We start from the raw sequence: 22,592 nt of genomic DNA on the forward strand, positions 1-22,592 counted from the left end.
TTTGACTTTGCTGTGCAGAAGGTCTTGCCTCCGGAGAGACGAGCATGGTACAAATACTGTAAAGGAAGGAAGAAAGGGGGAGGGGGAGAGAATTTCTCTGTGAGATGGGCATGGAAAGAGCCAGCCTTCGGTTTCCAAATTGGAATGGTATTGTCACTAGGGCTAACGTGGTTCTTAGATTCCATCTGAGTGTCATGGTTGGAGGCAGAAAATCATGGCCCCATCAGGGGAGGGAGGGGAGCCCAGTGGAGGGGCTGCTCCTAAATCCTATGTGATTGGTGGTTAGTTCACTAAGAAAAGGATTTTTGTTCTGAGTCACTAATCTTTTAAGACTGAGGTTGCTAGTTATCACTCTCCCCCATTCTAAACTGTCTCCTATCCAACGGCGCTAGCCTTCCTGCAGTTCCTCTAAGTCCCAAGCATGTGCCACTAGGAGAGGCTTCGTGTGGCTGTGCCCAGGCTGTCCCCTGCACAAAGACCTGGCTGAGGGGGCAGGGAGGTCTGAATGGCAGCCGGTAATCTGCCAGCCACACTCTGAGCCTAGACATGTTTGTCTGTCCAGAAGGGCTGCCTTTTCCTGATTCACTGGTAGGTTGACAGCTGCCCCAGGACCCTTGCACTTGCTGTTTCTGCCTCCCTCTGCCTCCAGTGCTTTCTGTCCTGACTTTCTCCCTTCATTCAATTCTCTGCTCAACATTGCTACTACTCAGAAAACTCTGCCACCCACTCTATTTAAAATGACAGCCTCTGCTTCCTCTCCCTGCTTTATTTTCTTCATAGTTCACTACCTGACATTATATAATATATGATGTAACATCTATCTATTCATCTTTTCTCCCCTACTGAAAGGAAAGCTTTATGAGGGCAGGGTCTTTGCTTGCTGCTGGGTCCCCAGCACCTGTCAGAGTGCCTGGCACACAGTAGGCACTTAATAAACATTTTTGGAATGTTTGAAAAACATCCCACCCCAAGGCTGTCTAAGCCCAGAGTTGAGCTGGACTCGGAATATTTGTATTGACCCTGCTCAGGCAGAATCTTCTCTAATTAACTGACCTCCACAACCCAGAAAAGCTAAACCAAAAATAGAAAACACAAAAGCTGTTGGCTGCGAACCTCAGTGACGAGAGCAGTGGTTTCTGCACTTCAGAATCAATCGCTTGGGGATCCGAACAAAAAAATCAAAACCACAAAATGATGCGTACACCCCTGCCCCCGGCTGAGCCTCTGGAAAGAGGCGCATTCACTTGGTGGGCTATTATGATGGGAAAGACTGACACAGCTTTGACTTGAATTTTAAAGGTCAATTCTCACCAAGTAGTTTGTATCAAAGAGAATTCCTCAAACCTCTTCTATTAATAGCCTCGTTTAGCACCCCTGCGGCTCAGCAGAGACTGGTTAGGATTCTGTCTCACCACGGTTTCACCTTAACTGAGATACGGAGAAACAAATGTCAGTGCGGATCCAGTGCTGTAGAGGTATAAAAAATTCACACCCTCTTTGCCTCTGGCCTGAGTTTTTAGAACTCAAACGGATCCTTCTCCTGAAAGTCTGGTTTAAAACTGCTTGGAGTTTCGTAGATGTCATAAGAGCTTCTAACAGTGCTGCATACTAATTTTTGACCCACTGGTGAGAGCGCGGCCAAGCATGCAGCTGCAGAGGGACACTCTGGTTCACACAGAGACCCCATCCCCACTCCCGCACTGACACTCGGGGTGGCCCTCTCGCTGGCACACTCATGGCCCCGAGGCCAGGCACGTTTGGGAAGAGTGGAGGGAGCAGCCAGGCGTTGGCTGCCGGCCATCGTGTTTGCTGAGGGCCTTCTCCGCGTGCCCTCTCCTGGACACCACAGCACCTGAGCTGCCAAGTACCCTGGAGGCCTCTCTCGGGGTGGCGGGTGGTGCGCGGCTAACAGCAGAGTCCAGCCCGGCATTGTTTGCGGGCGCTCAGGAGGGAAGGCAGCTCTGGGGAACATGGGTTCATGAGACACGGAGGAGACTTGAGTTCAGCCTCAGTGACTGACCGGTTAAAGCTGTATTTTAAATGTCTTCCATCTCGATGGAGGTGGGATTTCATTTCATCTAAAGTGTTTAATAAGAAACTTAGGAAAGTATAGTCTTGTGTTTTCCAGAGGGATGATGATATGTCTGTGTACTATGACCCAGGAAGGTGGCCCCTGCTGGTAGTTCCTGGAAAAGAACAATTTGTGCCTTTTTCGGGGGGGGGCGGTTTATTCCAGTTGCGATACTTCCTGTCATTTGCATTCTGCATGTCTGCTTTGGTGACAGAGCCTATGGTGAGATCACTTAGCCCTGTTGTATTTTCTCTTCCGGCCCTTTCTGCAGATTCAGAGCCTGTCCCAAGAGGCCTCCTCACTCTCACCCCGCGGCCGGGGTTCCACCAGGGCTTCCCCACACCTCGTGGCAAGGTGTTTATATCACAGGGCTTAAAACTGCCGGCTGAGAGCTCTCTGTCCGAAAGGCTTCTCTTCCCGAATGTGTAAGGAGTCCTGTGCTGCTCTCTGCATGTGACACCTGGGGAAAATTCAAGGTCACTGTGGTGACCACCCGTGGCCTTTTCTCCCCAGTGGATGGATAACGTGCCCTGTGGGCACCCAGGACGGCCTGTCCATGGTCCTGGGGTGAAGTGGGGAGGGAGGGCCTTTGGAGACCCTGTTGGACATTTCTCTAGTCTTTTCTGTTCCTTCCTAGGGGGCAGCTTTTTAAGTTCAGATCCCGCACTTTACAGGTGAGCAAATCAGAGCTCAGAGAAGTGCCGTCTTGTGCAAGTCCACGCTGCTGTGTTTCTGACTCCCAGCCCTGTGCTTCCTCTGATACTACAAAAGGTACACAGTGTGAGGTAGTTGAAAGAGCCCTGACTTTTGAGTCAGATAGGCCTGTTGAAGTCTGACTTTGTCACGTACCAGCTGTGTGACCTTGGGCAAGTTGTTTCACCTCTCTGATCTGCAAAGGGAAACCATAATGCTTTCTTGCAGGGTTGTTGTGAAGACCGCTGTATAGAAAGTGCTAGACACAGACCAGGCATCAGTAAAAGGTAGCTGGCACTGTTACTCCTATGGCCCCTGCCTCCCCACCTTTCTCAGGAACAACAAACCCAGCCACAATATTGCAAAACACTGGCTTAAGATGGTACAACTTTCAAGGATGTTTATCTTTTGGTGGAGATCCTTAAAAATGAAAAGCCATTGAGATATAAAGGGATAAACTTTAGTGATGGAGAGGACACAGGTGCACAATCCAGCTAAACGCAGCAGGATGGGTTAAGCATTAGGAGAACAGCTCCATCTGAAGGTGCTGGGAGGCGAACACAGGAGGCATGAAGACCCACAGGGCCGTGTTCCAGGCACACAGTCAGCCTTGGGGGCAGGAGCCGTGGTCAGGTAATGCTGTCTAGTTAGACTGAGGGACAGAGGACAGCAACCAGAAACCCAGAGGAGCGGAGATGCATGCTTGCAGGGCTGAGTAGCTGACATCAGGGTGATCTGTTACGAAGTGCTGGGGTCTCAGAACCTGGTCTCCAGTTCAGGACCTGGAGAGGGGGGAGGTGGGGCCGCCTGACAAATCCCAACATGCCCACCACTGCCTCTGCGCCTCCCTTCTAAGCCAGGCTGGAATAGGTAGTGCATGTCCATATGTCAGTTGCCATTTATTATTTGCATAAAAGAGTGTTTTTTTCCTTAAAAATAGAGAGTTCTAGGGAAAAAACTAATTAAATTCTGAACCATTAGCAACATTTTAAATTCTCTTCTAATAGTTCTTGATATACCCACAGATGTTTCATATGATTATAATCCACGTGTGAATTCCATCTTATGTTCTGTTCTAAATGTAGCTATTTCCATGAGTTAACATAGTACACATCCTTTCGATTTTTAAGACCTATGTAATGTGTCATCCAGTTTACATTGCAGTTCTCCACTGGAAGTCTTTGGGATACTAAGAACTTATCATGATTACCAATTGCACTGTTATGAGGATATATTTGGACAGTTTGGTGGCTCCTGTTACAATTAACGAGTTTCTTTTGGGAAAAAAGCTGAGGTGTTTCTCCTCACTCCCCTATCAACCCAGAGCACCGACAGGTCTCACACCTCATACTCCACAGGGACGTGCCCTCCCTTTTGTCCTGGACCCTGGAGACACACAGTGCACGTGTGCATCAAGCTTTTAGCAAGGCTGACCTCCAGGCAGAGGCGAGAGTCTGTGCTGGGCAAGCTGACTCATGCTGGCTTCGCCCCAAGGCTGACTTCAGCCCCAGAGAAAAGGCAGAGAGGAAATACTGCTTCTTTCTGCTTAGAAAACAAGTGCCCCGTGCAGTAGACGGGAGCAGGCCCCGGAACTGAACTGGAGAGGGACCCTCCTGTGTGTCGTATTAGAATTTACTGTAGTGTCCTGGGAACAGGTCTTTTCGTGATAAAAGACCCTATTTGTTCATTTAGAGGTGGACATAGCCAACCCTTCATTTGCCAGTTGCTCTCCATTTGTTGTTCCAAAGGAAAGCGCTGAGTCCGTCACAATTCCGGCATAGCGCTGTCCTCAGCCTGTAAGCTGCATGAGGGTGGGGACTTGTCCGGCTGTGCTACCGCCCTACCCCCAGCACCTGGTACGGTGTCTGGCGTGCGATAAATATTTGTTAAATTCATAAAGGAACGAATGTATTCCTAGATAGAGGAAAGTTCCAATAAATGAGAGAACCCAGTTCTTTCTCTCCAGGGGACTTTCTATCTAATTTACACGTGCAGCTTTTTAATTTGCTTATTTTCATAGTTAACAGTGACAATGCAATGTTCAACAGACCTAAAGTGAACATCAGCCATGCCCTTGATGTAGAGACCAGCCCCAACAAAAGGAATTAATTACAGAAATTCTCTTGGGAAATGCAATTTAATCAGTAATTTTCAAGGAAACTACAGGATTGTTTTGAGTTCGGCGGGTGCCCTTGTTCCTGTGCAGGGAAGGGAGATCTGCCGAGTCAGCCATGCATCCAAGGCTTCGTCTCCAAATGGTCTCGCGTGAATTAATCATTAGATGACATCCAGGGCCCCACCCATGTTTATTTTCCATTTTCAAGAATATGTTTCACAAATCCCCAACTAACACTGAAAATAATTTTTCTTCCAAAAATTCTGTTTAAAAAATAAAACTATGATATAAGTAGGATATATTTTTTTCCATTTCCAGTTCTAACTGGTTGTTAGCGTACAGAAAAGCTACTGATTTTTGATATTATTGATTTTTGATATCTGCCCATTTTTTCAAATTTCTTTAGTGTTTTTGGTGTTGTTAAATCTCTTAGGTCCTCTCATTATACTGTATCATTTGCTATCATTCTTTTAACCCACTGCTGAATTTAAATTGCTAATATTTTATTTAGAATTGTTTACCTCTGTCTTCATAAGTAAAATTGTTCTATAATTTTTGTGTTATGTATTTTGCAGTAGGTTTTGGTATTAAAGATATGGTGAAATCATACAGTGAATAAAGTGCTTTTTGTCTTTTTCCATGGTCTGGAATGGTTTGAGAAGGATAGGAATAATCATGCAGTGCTTATCCCAGAACTGTAACGTTTTATAACATAAGGAAACATATCAACGTAATCTAAAATATTATCACAGTAAACGTTAATAGATGAAAATAATTTGATAAAGTTGAGTAAGTTTTCTAATAAAAATTCCAAATATAATAGGAACAGAAAGAAACTACCTAAACCTGCTAAAGACTATGAATTACACTCGGTGCATCATATTATTGAATGAAAAATTAAAGCTACTGCCACTAAAATCAGGGACAAAGCTGGGATATCCACATTCACCTCTGTTCAATGTTTTTTGAAAGTCTTAACTAATGAAATAAGACTCATTCTCCATAAATTTAACAAGTGGTATAAATATTGGAAAAGAAGATAAATTTTTTGTAGTGATGTGACTATATACCTAGAAAATGCAGGGCTCTCTTAAACAAAATTAGAATAATTAGAGATTTTAGCTGGATTACTGGATACCAGATAAATATGCCCAAATCTTTAGTTTCTTCTATATTAGCAATTGACTGTTAGATATGGGGAAAAAAATCCCATTCACGTTAGTAACAAAAATTATAAAATAACTTGGAAGAGATTCAATGACAAAGGTACAAGAATTCTATTTTTAAAAACTCTAACATTTTATTGAAGAACCTAATAAATGGAGCATTATACTGTATTCATGGATGGAGAGATTTAATATATAATCGTTAATTCTTAAACAGTTTAATAGGCACATTGAATAAAATTCAAATCAAAACGTGAAGGTATATTTTCTTTGAAATTGGACAAATGATTTCAACGTTTGTATCGAATAAAAATATTTAAAAGTTTATTGGATAAATTTAGAAGAGGAGTGAGGGAGCACTTACCTTATCAGAGAGAGAGGACAAAACTTACTATAAAACTGATAAAATCAAATCACGTAGCTGCAACAGAACTAGCATAGAATCCAGAGATAGACCGACTGTATTTGAGAACTTGTACATTGTTTGTGTTTAATTAAATGGGAAAGGATGTTTGTTAAATGAGATTGGCATAATTAACTGTTCATCTGGATATTTAGAAGGGTGAGGTCTTGAGTGAGATTGCTTAGGTTCAAACCCTAGTTTTGTGTCTTAGTTGCTGTGCAAACTTGGCTGGTTTATTAACTTCTCTAATCCTTAATTGTCTTATTTATGTGAACTGTATGAAGTGCTTACAGAGCACCTGGCATAGAGAGATTGCTCAGTAAATGCTAGCTGGTATTGTTACTCTTATTATTATTTCTTCACACTATACAAGAATAAATCCCAGATGGATTAAAGAGCTAAATTTAAAGCATTAAAAATAACAGAAGGAGGGGGCTGGCCCAGTGGCATAGTGGTTAAGTTCGTGCACTTCCCTTTGGTGGCCCCGGGTTCAAGGTGTTGGATCCTGGGTGCAGACTGACACACTGCTCATCAAGCCATGCTGTGCTGGCATCCCACATACGAAATAGAGGAAGCTTGCCACCAATGTTAGCTCAGGGCCAATCTTCCTTAAGCAAAAAGAGGAAGATTGGTAACAGATGTTAGCTCAGGGCTGATCTTCCTCACCAAAAAAAAAAAAAAAAAAAAAAGTAAAATAACAGAAGGAAATATAGGAAAATATTTGTATAATCTCAGTTTGGGGGAGACTTAGCCTATAGCAGGGTAGGAAACCCAGCAGCCATAAAAGAAAAATCTTATGAGTTGAACAACATAAAAATTAGAAACTTCTGCCTAGCAAAAAATGGTAATCAAAGTCAATATAGGACAGACAAGAAATTAATATCTTTAAAATATAAAGAACTCCTACAATCTGATAATAAAATAGGAAAAGAAAAAGAAAAATGGGCAAAGGATATGAATAATCAGCTCACAAATGAAGAACTTCATATAGCTGATAAACGTATAAAAAGATGCTCAACTCTACTAGGCCAGGGAAATGCAAATTACAATAGTAGTGAGCAGTCTTTTTTTTTTTTAATCCATCAGACTGACACTAATTGGTGAATTTATTGATTTATAAAACTGAAGACAGCCTGCTCTGGCTGGAGGATGGAGAAACGCCGTCCTCAGCATTGCTGGCCAGCGTGTATCTCCTACAATTTTTGAAAAAGTCAAATCGGTTGACTAATCAATTAAAATTAAACTCTCACATACCTTTTGACCCAGCAATCCCACTTTTGAAAATCTAGCCTATAGAAATAAAAGTGCCGGGGGCTGGCCTGCTAACACGGCGGTTGAGTTCACACGTTGCGCTTCTCGGTGGCCCAGGGTTTGCCGGTTCCTGGGTGCGGACATGGCACCACTTGGCAAAAGCCATGCTGTGGTAGGTGTCCCACGTATAAAGTAGAGGAAGATGGGCACGGATCTTGGCTCAGGGCCAGTCTTCCTCAGCAAAAAGAGGAGGATTGACAGTAGTTAGCTCAGGGCTAATCTTCCTCAAAAAAAAAAAAAGAAAGAAAGAAAAAAAGAAAGAAAAGTGCCAATAATTAAAGGATATGTGTATCCGGAAATTTGTTGCACCATTTTTTTGGTAAGCCACTCCCTAAAAAAAAAAAAATAATAATAATAATCTGAAGGTTTCTTATATTATGCATTTGTACAAAGGAATAAATTACATGTATACGTACTGACCTGGAATAACAAAAGCAGGTTCCTGAGTTACGACATAATAGCTCACGTTTATTGAGAACTTACAAGTGCTAAGCCATTTAAATGCAACATCTTCCTTCAAAGTGCTGGCCAGGGTTCTGTCCCACCTTACCCGCATCCTCCTCCCTGGGTATGCTGGGTTTCAGCTTTCTCTTCTGTTTTATCTGACTTGTCTTCCAGAAATGTATTGTCCACTGGTGACTTCCTCACCTGTTCTCTTTGCTGTTTTAATTTTATCTATCCCCCCCTTAAAAAAATATCTCTATGATGATGGTCTCTAGAACAGCAGGAGGCCAATGTGTATATTGAGTCTACTCTCTTGAACCAGAAGCCTCTCATTTCATGTTGTTAAACAAGAAATAGGGAACAGACTGCCCTGCATGTGCACGCACCGTTCATATAGATTTGTCTGAGGGCACAGGAAGGTATGAAGGGTACACACGAGAGTTAACTTTTCATTTGACGCCGAGGCAATCTTCCTCCTTGAGTGGAAAGCTCCAGTGACTTGTATGTAGCATTATTTCTCTTCACAACTGTGGCAATGACCTGAATCAACAAGGTGCTACATCTATTATCATCATATTACTTTGTCAGTTTTGAATTATTTACTCACAAAGAAGGCAAAACTTTTTAACTGCCCAAACAAATCATCTTAATTACAGCCTCAAGCCAAAGTCTTTTAAAATCCCAACAGCTAGGAATAACTCATATTGTCTCAGAACTTAAGAGCACTATTCCTTAGATTTTTATTTTAAATTTAAAAAAAGATCTATAGAGAAAAAGTTACAGGAAAAGGAAATTACATTTAAGAACACCTTTGTGACATGTGCAGAGAGCATGAGGAGATTTAAAAGCTACCTTAGTCTTCTTAACATGTGTGCATTTATAAAATTATTTGCTTTTCCGTTAGCAGAGCACACTCATTAAAAGTCAATGGAACAGCATGTTCCATTAGCAGCACGCAAAACCACAGGATTAACGAATATTCTAGCAAAAGCAATCACATTTATTAATGCCCCCATGGAGCTGTGGTCTAAAATAATAAACTGAGCCATAATAATTTGGTATCTATTAATCAAATAAATTAATTCCTCCATATACTGTTTCTCGTATATTTCAAATTCCCTGGTAATAAAAAGAGGAAAGAGGGGGAAAGTTTATTTTTAAAAAGGATGACTTTGGAAAAAGAATAAACCCAAAAGAGTGTAAGCAATTAATTTGCATTACTTGGCAACTCATGATTCTGGCAAAACCACACGCAAAGAGTAAATGAGCTGGGTTGACTCCGGGATAACCACATTCTGTAGTTGGGGGGCTGACAGGAATTTGGAACCAAGATGACTGCCTGGAAAGGCCGGCAGGGGCACAAGACAGATGGCAGAGAAAAGGGAATGTTTTTCCGTTCCTTCATCAAATATTAATAAGTACCTCCTTTTTACCAGTGTTACGTGCGTTTCAAAAATGATCTCACTTAAGCCTTTCACTAACCCTTACAGGGGAAGGAATCTGGTGAGAGAGAGAGAAATTTGACCAATGTGACATAGCCTGTAAGTGGGAGAGCGGAGTTTTGGATGCAGAGCAGTCTGACGTCAAAGCCAGTGCTCTCTTCTCTGTCACACTGCATGTGAACTGTTGTCTGCACCCGAAATTATTTGCTTAATCTCCGTCTCCCTTGCTAGGGAGTAAGCTCCCTGAGGGTGCAGGCCGAGCCCGCCTTGCGGATCCGCGTGTCCCTCGTGACGCTCTACGGATCCCTCTGTTGGGGGCAGGGCACTTCCGGCTCCAGTTACCTCCCATTTGCTGCAAGCTGCTCAGCCTTCCTTCCTTTCACTTTGCCAGGCCTCCGATGCCCGTTCTTAAATTCTTCATTGTCCGGTCTCCTGCTAACACACTTTCCCTCGAAATCATTTCCCATTTGGAAGCAGAGTAATCTTTTAAAATGTAAATCGGATACTCTTGATCATAAAATAAAACCCAAAACCTTTCCGATGGCTTCCAGGCCCTATCACGGCCGCTCTGAGGTCTGCAGGCCCCTTGCCCCGACCCCGGGCTCCAGCCACACTTGCTCACTCCCGGTTTCTCATCACAATGAGCTCTGTTCCACCTTGGAGACTTGGCACACCTGCTTACTTTGCTTTGTTTTCTTTAATTTATCTTAGAGAAATACATGCACGAGGAAGCACATACAAAGATATTTATTGCAGCATTGTTTGTAACACAACAGTTGAAAACAACCTAATGTCCTGCGTCAGTAGGGGGGGGCTATACACTGTGGAGTATATCCTCTGTACTTCAGAATACTGTGCAACAGTTAAAAACACTGAGACATGCGTTGATGGGAGCATGTATTGGTACAGCACCTGTAGAAGGCAATTTGGCAATATCTATCAAAATTAGCAATTCAAATACCATTTGACTGTGCAATTTCCCTTTTGGGAATTCATCCTACAAACATATTTCCACGGGTGGAAACTGACATAGGTACAAAGATCTTTATTATTGCACTGATTGTAATGGTAAACATTGAAAACAACCCAAGACTCCATCAACCAGGGCCTGATTAAATTATGGTATCGCCAAATAATGGAATAATACCGTGGCACTGAAAAAAGAATAAAGATGCTCTCTCTATGTTCTGATATGGAAAGGTCTTCAAGATGTGGAAAGGCACTTCAAGGTGCAGAACAGTGTATAAAGTTGCATAAGATGTGGGTAAAATGGGAGGGAAATAAGAATCTATGTCCATATTTGCTTGAAATGTATGAAGAGTGACTAGTCATAAGAAACTAACAACAGTGGTCATATATGAAACTGGTATGGGAACGGTGTCGATGGACAGAATGGGGAGGGAAACTTTTCAGTGTGCATCTTTTTATGCTTTTGGGGCTTTAAGTATGTGAATATACTACCTCCCCCCACCCCATATACATATAACTAGCAAGAGGTGGGTCTACATATTCCTACGTGAAAAGGCCTGCAAGACACATTGCTAAGGAAAACAAGCAAGCTGGACAACCATGTGCACACACATATGGGTTGAGAAATGGAAGGAGAAGGGGATTGGGAGAAGGGCTCAGAAAGGGGCCTGACATGAGGGGCGGACTGGCCAAGGGGACTTTCCCTTTAGGTGTATGGTTCAATTTTTTTTTTCCAGGGAGAATATTGTATGTATTACCTGTTAGTTAATTATAAAGAAAGAAATAAAAAAGATTTCTGGGATGGAGTAGTGCTGGGCAATGACCAGATCAAGGGTCAGGTTCTGGGAGTAGATGACTAAAATGAAGTGAAGGTGAGGTTGGAGTCAAGGAGGTACAAGAAATGTTCAGGCACGCTGTTACCTAGATGGGCACAGATGTGGAAAAGCCTCAGTGTGATGCTGGGAGCTTCACACTGGGTCAGGACAACTGGGGCAGCTCTGAGGGCTATGAAGAATGGGGAGGACCCTCTAAAAGTCTTAATCAGGAGGGGCAGCCCCATGACTTCCAGAAGGGCATGGCTGGAGGTCCTAGAGCTGCATGGCAGACGTCTTCAAGGACAGAGGCCTTTATCTGATGGTGGAAGAGAAATAGTCTACTGTCCAATATGGTGGCCACTGGCCACATGTGGCTATCGAGCACTTGAAATATGGCTAGTACGACTAAGAAAATGAATTTTTTATTTTAATTAATTTAAATTTAAGTAGCCACATGATTATTCATGTTTATCATATTGGACAGCACAGACCTACACTGAAGCTGCATGAGGAAGTGGTGGTGGTGGTTTGGGGTGTAGAATACGCGGCCTCTAGGAGAAATGCCCAAGGGTGGTGCAGTGACCTCAGGAGAGGGCCACTACTGAGCCCTTGAAATGTGCCTAGTCTGAAATGAGGCGTGCTGTGAGTGGAAATACACACTGGATTATAAAGACAGACCCAAAAGAAGAATGTAAAGTATTAATAATTTTTAATATTGATTACATATTGAAATTATAATATTTTGGACATATTATGTTATTAAAAGTCATTACAATTTCTTCAACTTTTTTTTAATGTAGCCCCTAGAAAATTTTAAATTTAGCTCTCCTTATATTTCTATTGGACAGAGTTGATCTAAAAAGTGGAGAGGGAAAGGCTGAGTTGGGGATTAGGTCAGAGCAGGGCTCAGGATTACGGGGGCGAAAGGCGTTTTGGAAATGATAGCCTCGCTTTGGTACCTTTTGGTCTCAGGAGGTGTCTGGTTTTATCTCAGTTCGATGGAGAGGCCTCCTATGAGATCTGCTGAGAGGCTGAGGCCCCAGCACAGAAAGCAATAATATGGGCCTGAATAGGAGGGGTGGAGCGGGGATGTTGAGGACCTTGTTTATGGAGACAGTTCAGGACTTTCTCAGATTCTCTTTTCCCCATTACAATGTGCTCCCCTCTGGTCTTAACTTGGCTGATAATACCTCAACATTTTACCCCCTTTTATGGTAGAATTTGCCCTGATTAAGACCAGCCCTTCTCTTAAATATGTGAAAAGATGCTCAACTCTCTTATATTAAGAGAAACACAAAGCAATATACAAGGAGATATATTTTTCACGTAGTAGATTGACCAAGATTAAAAAAATGAAGTACAAATTGTGTGGTGAGACACGGGAAAACCAGGTGGTGGGAATTTAGTCAGTACAACCTTTATAGAAGACAAATTGATAGTGTCTATCAGAACTGTAATTGTGTATATGCTTTGACTCAATCCTGGTATTTATCCTGCAGATCTACACAGTGGAAAATGACATATGCAAAAGGGAATTCATTGCAATAGTGTTTATTGAAGAAAAAGACTGGAAATAACTTGTGTCATTAATAGAGAGTGATGAGGGGCCGGCCCCATGGCCGAGTGGTTAAGTTCGCGTGCTCCACTGCGGTGGCCCAGGGTTTGGCAGGTTCAGATCCTGGGCGTGGACATGGCACCGCTCTTCAGGCCAAGTTGAGGCAGCATCCCATGTGCCACAACTAGAAGGACCCACAACTAAAATATACAACTATGTCCTGGGGGGATTTGGGTAGAAAAAGCAGAAAGAAAAAAAAAAAGAAGATTGGCAACAGTTGTTAGCTCAGGTGCCGATCTTTAAAAAAAAAAAAAAGAGAGAGGGTGATGAAATAAATGAAGGGTATAATTTCAGTAGAATTATAAAATAATAATGTAACTTCAATAGCAGGCAGCCACTAAAAATAATAAGGCAGATCTGTATGTACAGAGAAGGAGCTCCAAGATAAATTAAGTTAAAAAAAAGGAGGACAAGGGAGCACAATGTAGGTAGCGCACTGCTGTTTCTGTGGGGGAAAACCAATGCATTTGTTCAGTTATATGTTTACAAATGTGTAGATTTTGTTTGGAGGATATGTAAGAAATTAGTAACAGTGGTCTCCAAGAAGGGGAACTGTGTATTACGGGAAGAAGGGAAGCTTTACCTTTCACTGTGCTCTCTTTTGTACCTTTAAAGTTTTATGATGCACATGTATTGTCAATCCAATAAACTAAATAAAACCTCTAATGACTTCTGAGTAGGGAATTTTCTCTTCTCACAACCCCGTCGAGCATCTTTTGCCTGCACTTCACAGCAGAGCTCTTCCCTCGCGCTGTGGCTTCCTCTTTTCACTTCCCAGAGAGTCACACTTCCCCTCCTTCCACTTGGTAACTGAAGAGAAATTTTACGTATCTGTTTATTTGATTGTCAAGTACAGTACCTAGATCTACCAATGTTTAGGTGTCAAGGATTTTGATTTTTCCCCTCTATTTAGTCCCTTTCTTCATACTTAACCAAATTTTTTCAATGTTGACATTGAAAAACATCAAACTTCTCCTATTCTTTGACATTCTCTTGAAATATCCATTTAAATTATACAGAATTGGAAAAAAACAAAACACCGATGCAATGTGCCCTCTAGTGGTTAAAGAAAACACTCTCAAACTATTCTTTCACTAGCCCCTCATTTTCTCAAAGATCAAAGACTTCTGTGTTTTTAATATCTGAGTGAAAACCCCGTGTTCTAAATTAAAAACAAAAAGCCATGAGAAACATAACATGGTAGATGCCTTAGTCCATTCGGGCTGCCATAAGAAACCCACCACGGACTGGGCAGCTTAATCAACAGATGTTTACTTCCCACAGTTCTGGAGGCTGGAAGTCCAAGATCAAGGCATCAGCAGATTTGGTGTCTGATGAGACTCCCTTCCTGGTTCGTAAATGGCTGTCTTCTAGCTGTGTCCTCACATGGCGCAAGGGGCGAGAGAGCTCTCTGGGTCTCTTTTATCAGGGTGCTAATCCCATTCGTGAGGGCTCCACCCTCGTGTCCTAATCACCTCCCAAAGACCCCACCTCCTAATACTATCCCCTTGAAGGTTAGGATTTCAACATATGAATTTTGGGAGGACACAAACATTCAGCCCATAACAGTAGGTACTTTGCCTATGAAAGAAATAAAGGATGCATCATACAGTAAATAGCCATTGGAATTGGTTAATTAAAGAATGCCTGATTTTAGTAAACGATTTAAGAACCAGATTCATAGAAATTTTTCAAAAACTGTGTCACAGAATGTGGCGGTCAAGGTCCTTCATTTGCAAAGTGTCCTTAGACCTGGCCATGGTAAACCAGGGTCTCTTTGAAGAGGTCTGGAAGCCTATGGAGAGTTGGGATGTGGTTTTCTACAGGCAACTTTGTCCAACAGGACTGGACGTTCAGCTCACAGTGGGGTGAGTGGTGGTCATCTTGATGAAGGTGACTGACAGTTCCACTTAGGTCACTGGTAGGAAAACAGAATAGGTGTGGGCTACTTTTCAAGGCAGAATACCCAGTTCCCATGCCTGTTGCCCTTGGACTCTGGCAAAAATGCATGGGATAGTAACAAGCCACGTTTTCGTGGATTTACCACCTGTGAAAGTGGCCTTGACATAGAGACATGGCTTAAATCTGACTTTGTCACCTGGACTAGCCCTTCCTACCCCTTGACTGTTGTCTTTTTTGAAGTTGACAATTCTTTAATGTTTTAGATGAAAAGGAATGCTGGTGCAGGATGGGATCAAAGAAATGAAGGAGCTATCATATCTAGCTTTTTCTTCCTGGCCCTCAGATAGACAGGTTTCAAATAATCACTCTGCTCATTTCAGGGGACATTGTCATCGTTGGTCTGGGCAGGGCTCCCCTTGTGACTGATTGATTGATTAAACAATTTATTTACTATCTCCTCTTTCCTTATCTGCTTGCCTTTAAGCCTTCCCCGAAAGGCAACTATGATTCTGGGTTTAATGTGTATCTGTCTGTATGTTTCCTGCAAAATGTATGTTGTTGTTTTATGTACATGTATTTTTAATTGAATGGTACTGTATTATATAAATCATTCTGTTCCTTTTCTTTTCCTTAAGCATGTGCCTTTGAGATCTATGTATATTGCTGTGTGTACTTTTAATCCGTTGTTTTTAACTGTTGCGTAATACTCCATGCTGTGTCTACCACTTTAACAATCCACTCGCCCAGTGATGGATATCCAATTGTCTCTAACTCCCAGCTACCACAAATAAGCTGTTTCCTAAGGAAGTTGAGTGAGAATGTCTTTGGGATATATACTCAGGAATGGAATTGCTGCGCCATGGAATATGAATATATTCAATTTGACTATAGCACCAGACTGTTCTCCAGAATGGATGAACCAATCTATACCTCCCATAGCAGAGGGCAAAAAAATGTTCACAAATTCTTTGTAGCAATTCCTGTCAAAAAGTGGAACCCATTTCCCTTCCCCTTGAATCTCATTTCATCTTATCATTTGCTTTGAACAGAATATGGCAAAAAATACATTGTTTGAGTTCTGAGTTTAGACCTCAAGAGATCTTGCAACTCCTGTTGTTGAGTTGGGAGCCCTTCCACCGTGACATGAACGATCCTGGGCTAGCCTGTTGGAGGACGAGAGCCCCTGTGGGGAGAAGACCCAGGTGCCTCTGCCACCTCAGCTGAGGCCCCAGACATGTGAGTGAGTGGAGAGCAGGGGGACCAGAAGACTGGGCTGCCCAGTAGAGGCTAGTCCACATTGCAAACCCACAGAATTGTGAGCTCAATAAAATGGTTGTTGTTTTAGGCTTCTGGGTTTGGGGTGTCTTGTTGTGCAGCGATAGATAAGTGATAACTCCCTATCTGCAGGGCATGATAGATTCACATCCCCATCAACACTTTGCATTATCCAGCTTTCTAATTTTTGCCCATCTTATAGGTATATAGGTACAAATGATATCTTGTTTAATCTGGATATCTTTAGGATTACTAAAAGATTGAGTATTTCTTCACATGCTTGGTGGACTTTGGGCTTTCTCTTCTTAAACTGCCTGTTCAAATCCTTTGTCCATTTTTCTTATGAAATTGCTGTCTTTTTCTTGATGGTTTTCAGTTCTTGCATGTTCTAGATATTAATACCTTTCCATGTTTAGACACTACAAATATCTTCTACTATTCTGCAATCTATTATTTTTATCCATGATGGCCTTTGTTGAATAAAACTCCATAATTTTTTATGCAATCAAATGCATCAACTTTTTGCCTTATGATACATTTGTGAAGTTTTGTTTAAGAAATGCTTCTCAACTCCTAGGGTCACAAAGACATCCGACTATAATTTCTCCCGTCGACTTTATAGTTCTCCTTAGACAATTAGATCCTTCATATATCTTGAAACTAATCTGCTAATTTGGGAAGTGCAAAGGGCATTTTCCACCATGGTCCCATGACCCTGCTTTCGTGCATGATGTTAGATAGGGACTGGGATTTCTTTTTCTACATAATGAGCCCGTTTTTTTAGCACCATCTGTTGAGCAATTCATCCTTTCCCCCATTGATTTGTGGTGAGACCTTTGTTGTATATTAAGTTCCCAAATGGCACCATGCTAGAGATCTCTCTTCTATCCCATTGGCCAACCTGTCAGTTCTTGTGCTATTATAACATTGTTTTTTTGTTTGTTTGTTTTGTTTTGTTGTTTTTACTATGACAGGAGGTTTGATATTTTATTCTTATGTTCTAGGCATTCGGCTATGTACTTTCCTTCCAGATCCTTACTGAATGCTCTCAGAAACCTGCAAGGTCAGTATTATTATCTCTATTTTACACATAAGGAAACAGAGGCCCAGAAAATTTAATTTCATTGCCCAAGGTTCATGTGCTATTAAAAGGTGGAGCTAGGATTTAAAGTCAGTCAGTCTGGCTTGAGAACCTTGTGCTTCCTTCCTACAAGATGCTGAGCTTGTCAGCTCACGGTTTGGTTGCCCTTTAAGCTCACAGAAGAGTCCTGGCCAAGTGGGGAAGGGGAAAAAAATTCATCTCTGTCCCTCGGCAAACACTGGCATAGTTCTCGGTTTAATTGCCTCACTCTTCTCACTCAGACCCCATCATTTCTTTCCCAAATAACAAGATCACCAATGCTCAAAGTTTTAAAAACTCATGTTCTGAGCTGGATTTACATGTGTGATAATTTTAAAAATAGACCTCCAGGTGCCGGGAGTGATGTAGTGTTTTCTAATAATAATATATGCAATTTAACTCAATAGAAGAAAAGTTCAGTCAGCCTAGATCCTCACAATATCGGAGACTATCATTATTACCCGTCCTCTTTCTTCTTTTTAGCAGAATCTAAATTTGATTCAGATAATGCACACCCTAGTCAGCCAGGTGCTCATCCAAGCCAGTCATAGTCATCTACTCCTCTTGCCATCAGCTGGTTTAGGCATGGGCATCTACCCATTTCTGGACAATGAGACACGAAGGGACAGTCTGCTGGGGTGGCTTCCAGAAAGTTTTTTTCTTAGTCTTAAAAAAAAAAAAATACTCAAGCTTTCAGGAAGAAAGGAACACTTCTTGTCCTGGTGTGATGTTAGGAGCTGTGGTAGCCATTTTGTGACTGTAAGGGGAATTAGCCTGAGGAGCAGGCTGCCCCATTGAAGATGGCAGAGCAGAGAGATGGAAAGAACCTGGGTCCTTGATGAAACTGGGCTGCTAAATTAACAAATCCTGGAACAGTCTTACCTCTGATCTTGATGGGTGAAATAATAAAATTTCCTTATAGTTTACACCACGCAAGTGAGGAGGCTTCTATCAACTGCAAGTAAAAGTGTCATATATGTTCCCCCTAAGGTGATACACGTGTAAATCCTCAAATATCTCTTGTGAATTCATGTCAAGAATGTAGGTGACCTCTAGACGGGCTACCCATATCCACTCCCCCTGCTCGGGGTAGAATTAGGGACTGGGAATGGGGAACGTCAAACCACAGGTCCCCTATGCCTGCCTTCCATCTCTTCCCTTCTCATCTCCCAGGAGCTTACTGTCTAGCAGGGCAGACAGAAAAATGACAGTACAGTGGGTGAGGACCTGTCTGGGACTAAGTGTGAAGTACAGGGATAGCCCGGAGGAGTGGGAGGCACATCCAGGAACAGAACTGCTGGATGAACAGTGGAGCGTGAGGGGGTTGGGGCAGGAGTGGGCTGAAGGTGTCAGAGGAAGAGCCTGCAGGTGGGTCTGGAATTTTGCAAAGGAATTAGTCAGAGGAGGGGCCTGGGAGGAAAAGTATTCCAAGCTGAGAGGAGGTGTGAGTAAAGAGTCAGAGACTGGAAACAACAGGCCCCAGTGGGGGAACTGGAACCCCTGGTGTGGCTGGAGCACAGGGCTCTCATGCCAGGAGAGGCTGAAAGAAGGGGTTTTTACTGTTTCTCCCACAAAGGTGAAAGGAAAGAGAGTCTCTTTTTTTATGTGATGTGATGTGATGTGTGCCCAAGTTAAAGGAAGTATGAAAAAGCTTCTTTGTGAGTGAGTAGCTAATGTATGTAGATATAGAAAAAAAACTCATATGAGAATTTTAGAAATGGACCTTTGGAATGATTGTTTATTGGAGGATATTAAAAATGCTATTATTTGTCTCTTTGTTCATTTGTTGAAGAAACAATATATCCAAGCAGACCAAAGGGCAGACAGTAAAGACTCAATTTCCTCCCACCGCATCCCCAGAATCTTAAGTTTCCTTCCCCAGTGGCAAGCAAAGTGGTCAGTTTTTAAAGAAACATATTGTATATATGCATAAACAAACATATATCTTATCTTAGTTATCTACTGCTGTGTTAGAAATTACCCCAAAACTTAGTGGCTTAAAACACAAACTTTTATCATCTCACATTTCCTGCGGTCAGGAATCCAGCAGCCTAGCTGGGCCCTCTGGCTCACGGTCTCTCACGAGGTCTCATCAGGCTGTCGCCTGGGGCTGCAGTCACCTCAGAGCTCCACTCAGGAGCATCTGCTTTCGAGCTCACTCAAGGGGTTGTTGGCAGGATGTAGCTCCTCACGGGCTGTTGGCGAAGGCCTCATTTCTTCACTGGCTCTTGGCCTGAGGCCTCTCTCACTCCCCGCCCCCCCCCCCCCCAGGCCTCTCCGTAGGGCACTCACAGCATGGCAGCTGGCTTCAGCAGAGCCAACAGGTGAGAAGAGCCAGAAAAGTCAAAGAAGACAAGAAGCCAAAGTGTTTCTGTAACCAAATCTCAGAAGTGACACCCTCTCACTTTTGCTATAGTATTGTGTTTGTTAGAAGCACGTCACTAGGTTGAACCCACATACACGCATGTGGCATGGATGCCAGGGGCTGGTGATCACAGGCGGGTTATCTCAGAAATTGCCTAGCACACATGTGTGTGCTACATTTCTAACTATAGATGCCTTTAAGCACAAAGTTTCCTGCCTTGCTTTTGTCATGCATCAGCGTATCTTGAGCAGTTTCCAGGTCAGTACATAACAATCCCCCTCATTCTTCCAGCAGTGGCAAAGCATTTCAGACCCGCTTCCACACTGAGGGAGTGTGGAATGGACGCACGTCCATCTTGGGGCGCGCCTTCCCTTATTAAAGTCCCTCACGGATGCATGGTTAGGGCATTTTTGATCTTTTGCTGCACATACTCTTCACACCAGAGTGAGAATGCACCTGGAAGGTAAATTCCTACAAGTGGAATTGCCACATCAAAGGGTATCTGGACTTCACGTTTTGGTAACTACAGCCAAACTGCCATCCAAGGGAGGTTGTACCAATTTATTTTCCAACCGCAAAGTATAAGAATTGTCTACTTCTCCACAGCTTCTTGAGGTATTTTTTTCATAAGTTTTAATGAAAAAGGAAAAGAGAAATCACAGGAGAAAAACTGAAATCAAAGTCTCATAAGTGGGACAAATTGGAACCACTAATTTTTATTCACTAAAAATGGAACAAGGCTCTGCTATTTGTTTAATTTGATCTGGACTTTCTGGGGTATTTTCCTAGTATGATATATACAAACGAGAGCAGGGACTCCTGAGTTTAGGCCCCAGTGTACCTGATGCTCTGTTCTGGCTCCTGTCACTATAATCTTAGATGATGTTTCCATCTCTGAGGGTTGTGGGGCTCTCTAACAGCACTCAACAGTTAGCTTATCAGATTCCAACTTCATCTGGAAGACATGACACTAATAAATATCAAACCAAGTTTACACTGAATAATTATTTACTTTGGAAACTTTACAGCTTTGATCATCTTTTGTCTTTTCTACTGATATTTCAAGTATTAGAAAGACAGAGAATGTTGGGATAAAGAAGCCTTAGAGCCCAGATATAGCTCTCCTCCAACTTTCCTCCAAATTCTGGAATCCTTTCTACAGTCAGTCAGCTTCGGTCTGTGTATTTTCAGAGGGAAATACTGATATCATTAAGCTAGACTGTTCCATTGTTAAACAGTTCTAGAGGTTCCAAAATCACTTTGTACCTTGAGTTGGAATCAGAAATCTATGGCTCTGTGCCTGCATCCAGTGCATCTCCACCTGCCTTCAGAAGCAACAAGGAAAAAATCTTTGTTTCTTGTAAACAGCTGTCATAGCTTCCTCAAGTCTGCTGATCTCCAGGCTGACAACTTCATTTTGCATCGTTCTTTCTTCCCAGGAGTTGATTTCCAGATGCACCAGCACACTGATTCCTCTCCTTTGAAAATACTCCTATCCTAAGATTCAAAAAGATGTCAAGCATGAGAACACCTGTAATGCCAGTTTTTCTGCTGATCCCCACATGACAGCAGGTGTACTTTTAGGACCCTTGATTGAGAGTATGCATAATGACAAGGAGCTGTTGTGAATCCAAGAATGCTTTGACAATGTTCATAGCAGCATTATTCACAATAGCCAACAGCTGGAAGCAACCCAAATATCTATTGACAGATGAATGGATAAACAAATTGTGGCACAGACATACAATAGAATATTATTCAGCCTTTTATTAAAAGGAAAAGGAATTCTGACACATGCAAGGTTCACAGATGAACCTTGAAGACATTATGCTAAGTGAAATAAGCCAGCCACAAAAGAACCCACATTGTATGATTTCACTTTTGAGATATATAGAACAGTCAATTTCATAAAGACAGAAAGTAGAATGGCGTTTGCCCGGGGCTGGGGGGAGAGGGGAATGGGAAGTTAGTGTTCAACAGAGTTTCAGTTTGGGAAGATGAAGAAGTTCTGGATATGCATGGTGATGGTCGCACAGCAATGTGAATGTACTTAATGCCACTGAACTGGACACTTAAGATGGTTAAAATGGCAAATTTTATATTATGTGTATTTTCCCACAATAAAACAAATTGTATCCTACCGGTCCCAGCAGCATCTCCAAACATAAGAAAAATAATTGTCTATGTCTCTGAGACCTATTCATACACTTTACACTTAATTTTGGCTCACAGCCCCTACACCCCCTCCCCCCCCCATCTACATTCACCCCATGGTAGTCTCCGGGAGCCATTTGTACCACGTGGCACTATTTCCCTGGGCACAGTTGATTAGAACGAGGAGCAGCTAACCTGAGCTGGACTGTTCAGAGGCTCGCTGCTGCGATTTGGGAACTTGGTTTCAGGAACTTTTTGTTACTGTCTGTGTAGGGGTCAAACTGAGAGGACATATGGTTGGGAGCTATAAGGCAGCCATCTTCCATGTTCATTTGTTATTTATTCAACAAATATCTATTGTGTGCCTACTGTGCGCCAGGCATGGTAACAGGGGTTGGATTCAGCCCTGTCCCTGCCCTGCTGCCTGTAGAGATATTATCTCTAATGTTATCTCTAATATTCTTGTTATCACTAATATTTTGTGGACTGTTCTCTCCTAAACGAGCAACACAGTATACCATGGTTTTACCACATTTAACTTCCCCTTCTAAACTATGTTTTAGCACATTTTTTTAGCACCAGCACTAGCACAATTTCTCGATGAAAGCTTGGTTGACAGCGACAGGACGTTAGAAAAATTTTAATTGTAACAACAAATGTGACAGAGCACCATGGTCACTGGCAGAAGCTCCGTGTGTGTTCACAGGACTCCTGAGACGGACGGCGGGTGC

At 42.5% G+C, this 22,592-nt stretch overlaps 1 protein-coding gene across 1 annotated transcript in view; it reads left to right on the top strand.

The window, feature by feature from the left end:
* Positions 1 to 22,592, top strand: part of U2SURP (U2 snRNP associated SURP domain containing) — an 87,073-nt gene that overhangs the window by 8,701 nt on the left and 55,780 nt on the right. Inside the window, exon 3 of the mRNA XM_001493057.6 lies at positions 17,227 to 17,285. The gene's annotated coding sequence lies outside the window, so the exon portion shown is untranslated. The remainder of the gene's footprint in view (positions 1 to 17,226; positions 17,286 to 22,592) is intronic.

This window comes from Equus caballus, chromosome 16, assembly GCF_041296265.1.
Source record: "Equus caballus isolate H_3958 breed thoroughbred chromosome 16, TB-T2T, whole genome shotgun sequence".
Classification (NCBI taxonomy): Eukaryota; Metazoa; Chordata; class Mammalia; order Perissodactyla; family Equidae; genus Equus; species Equus caballus.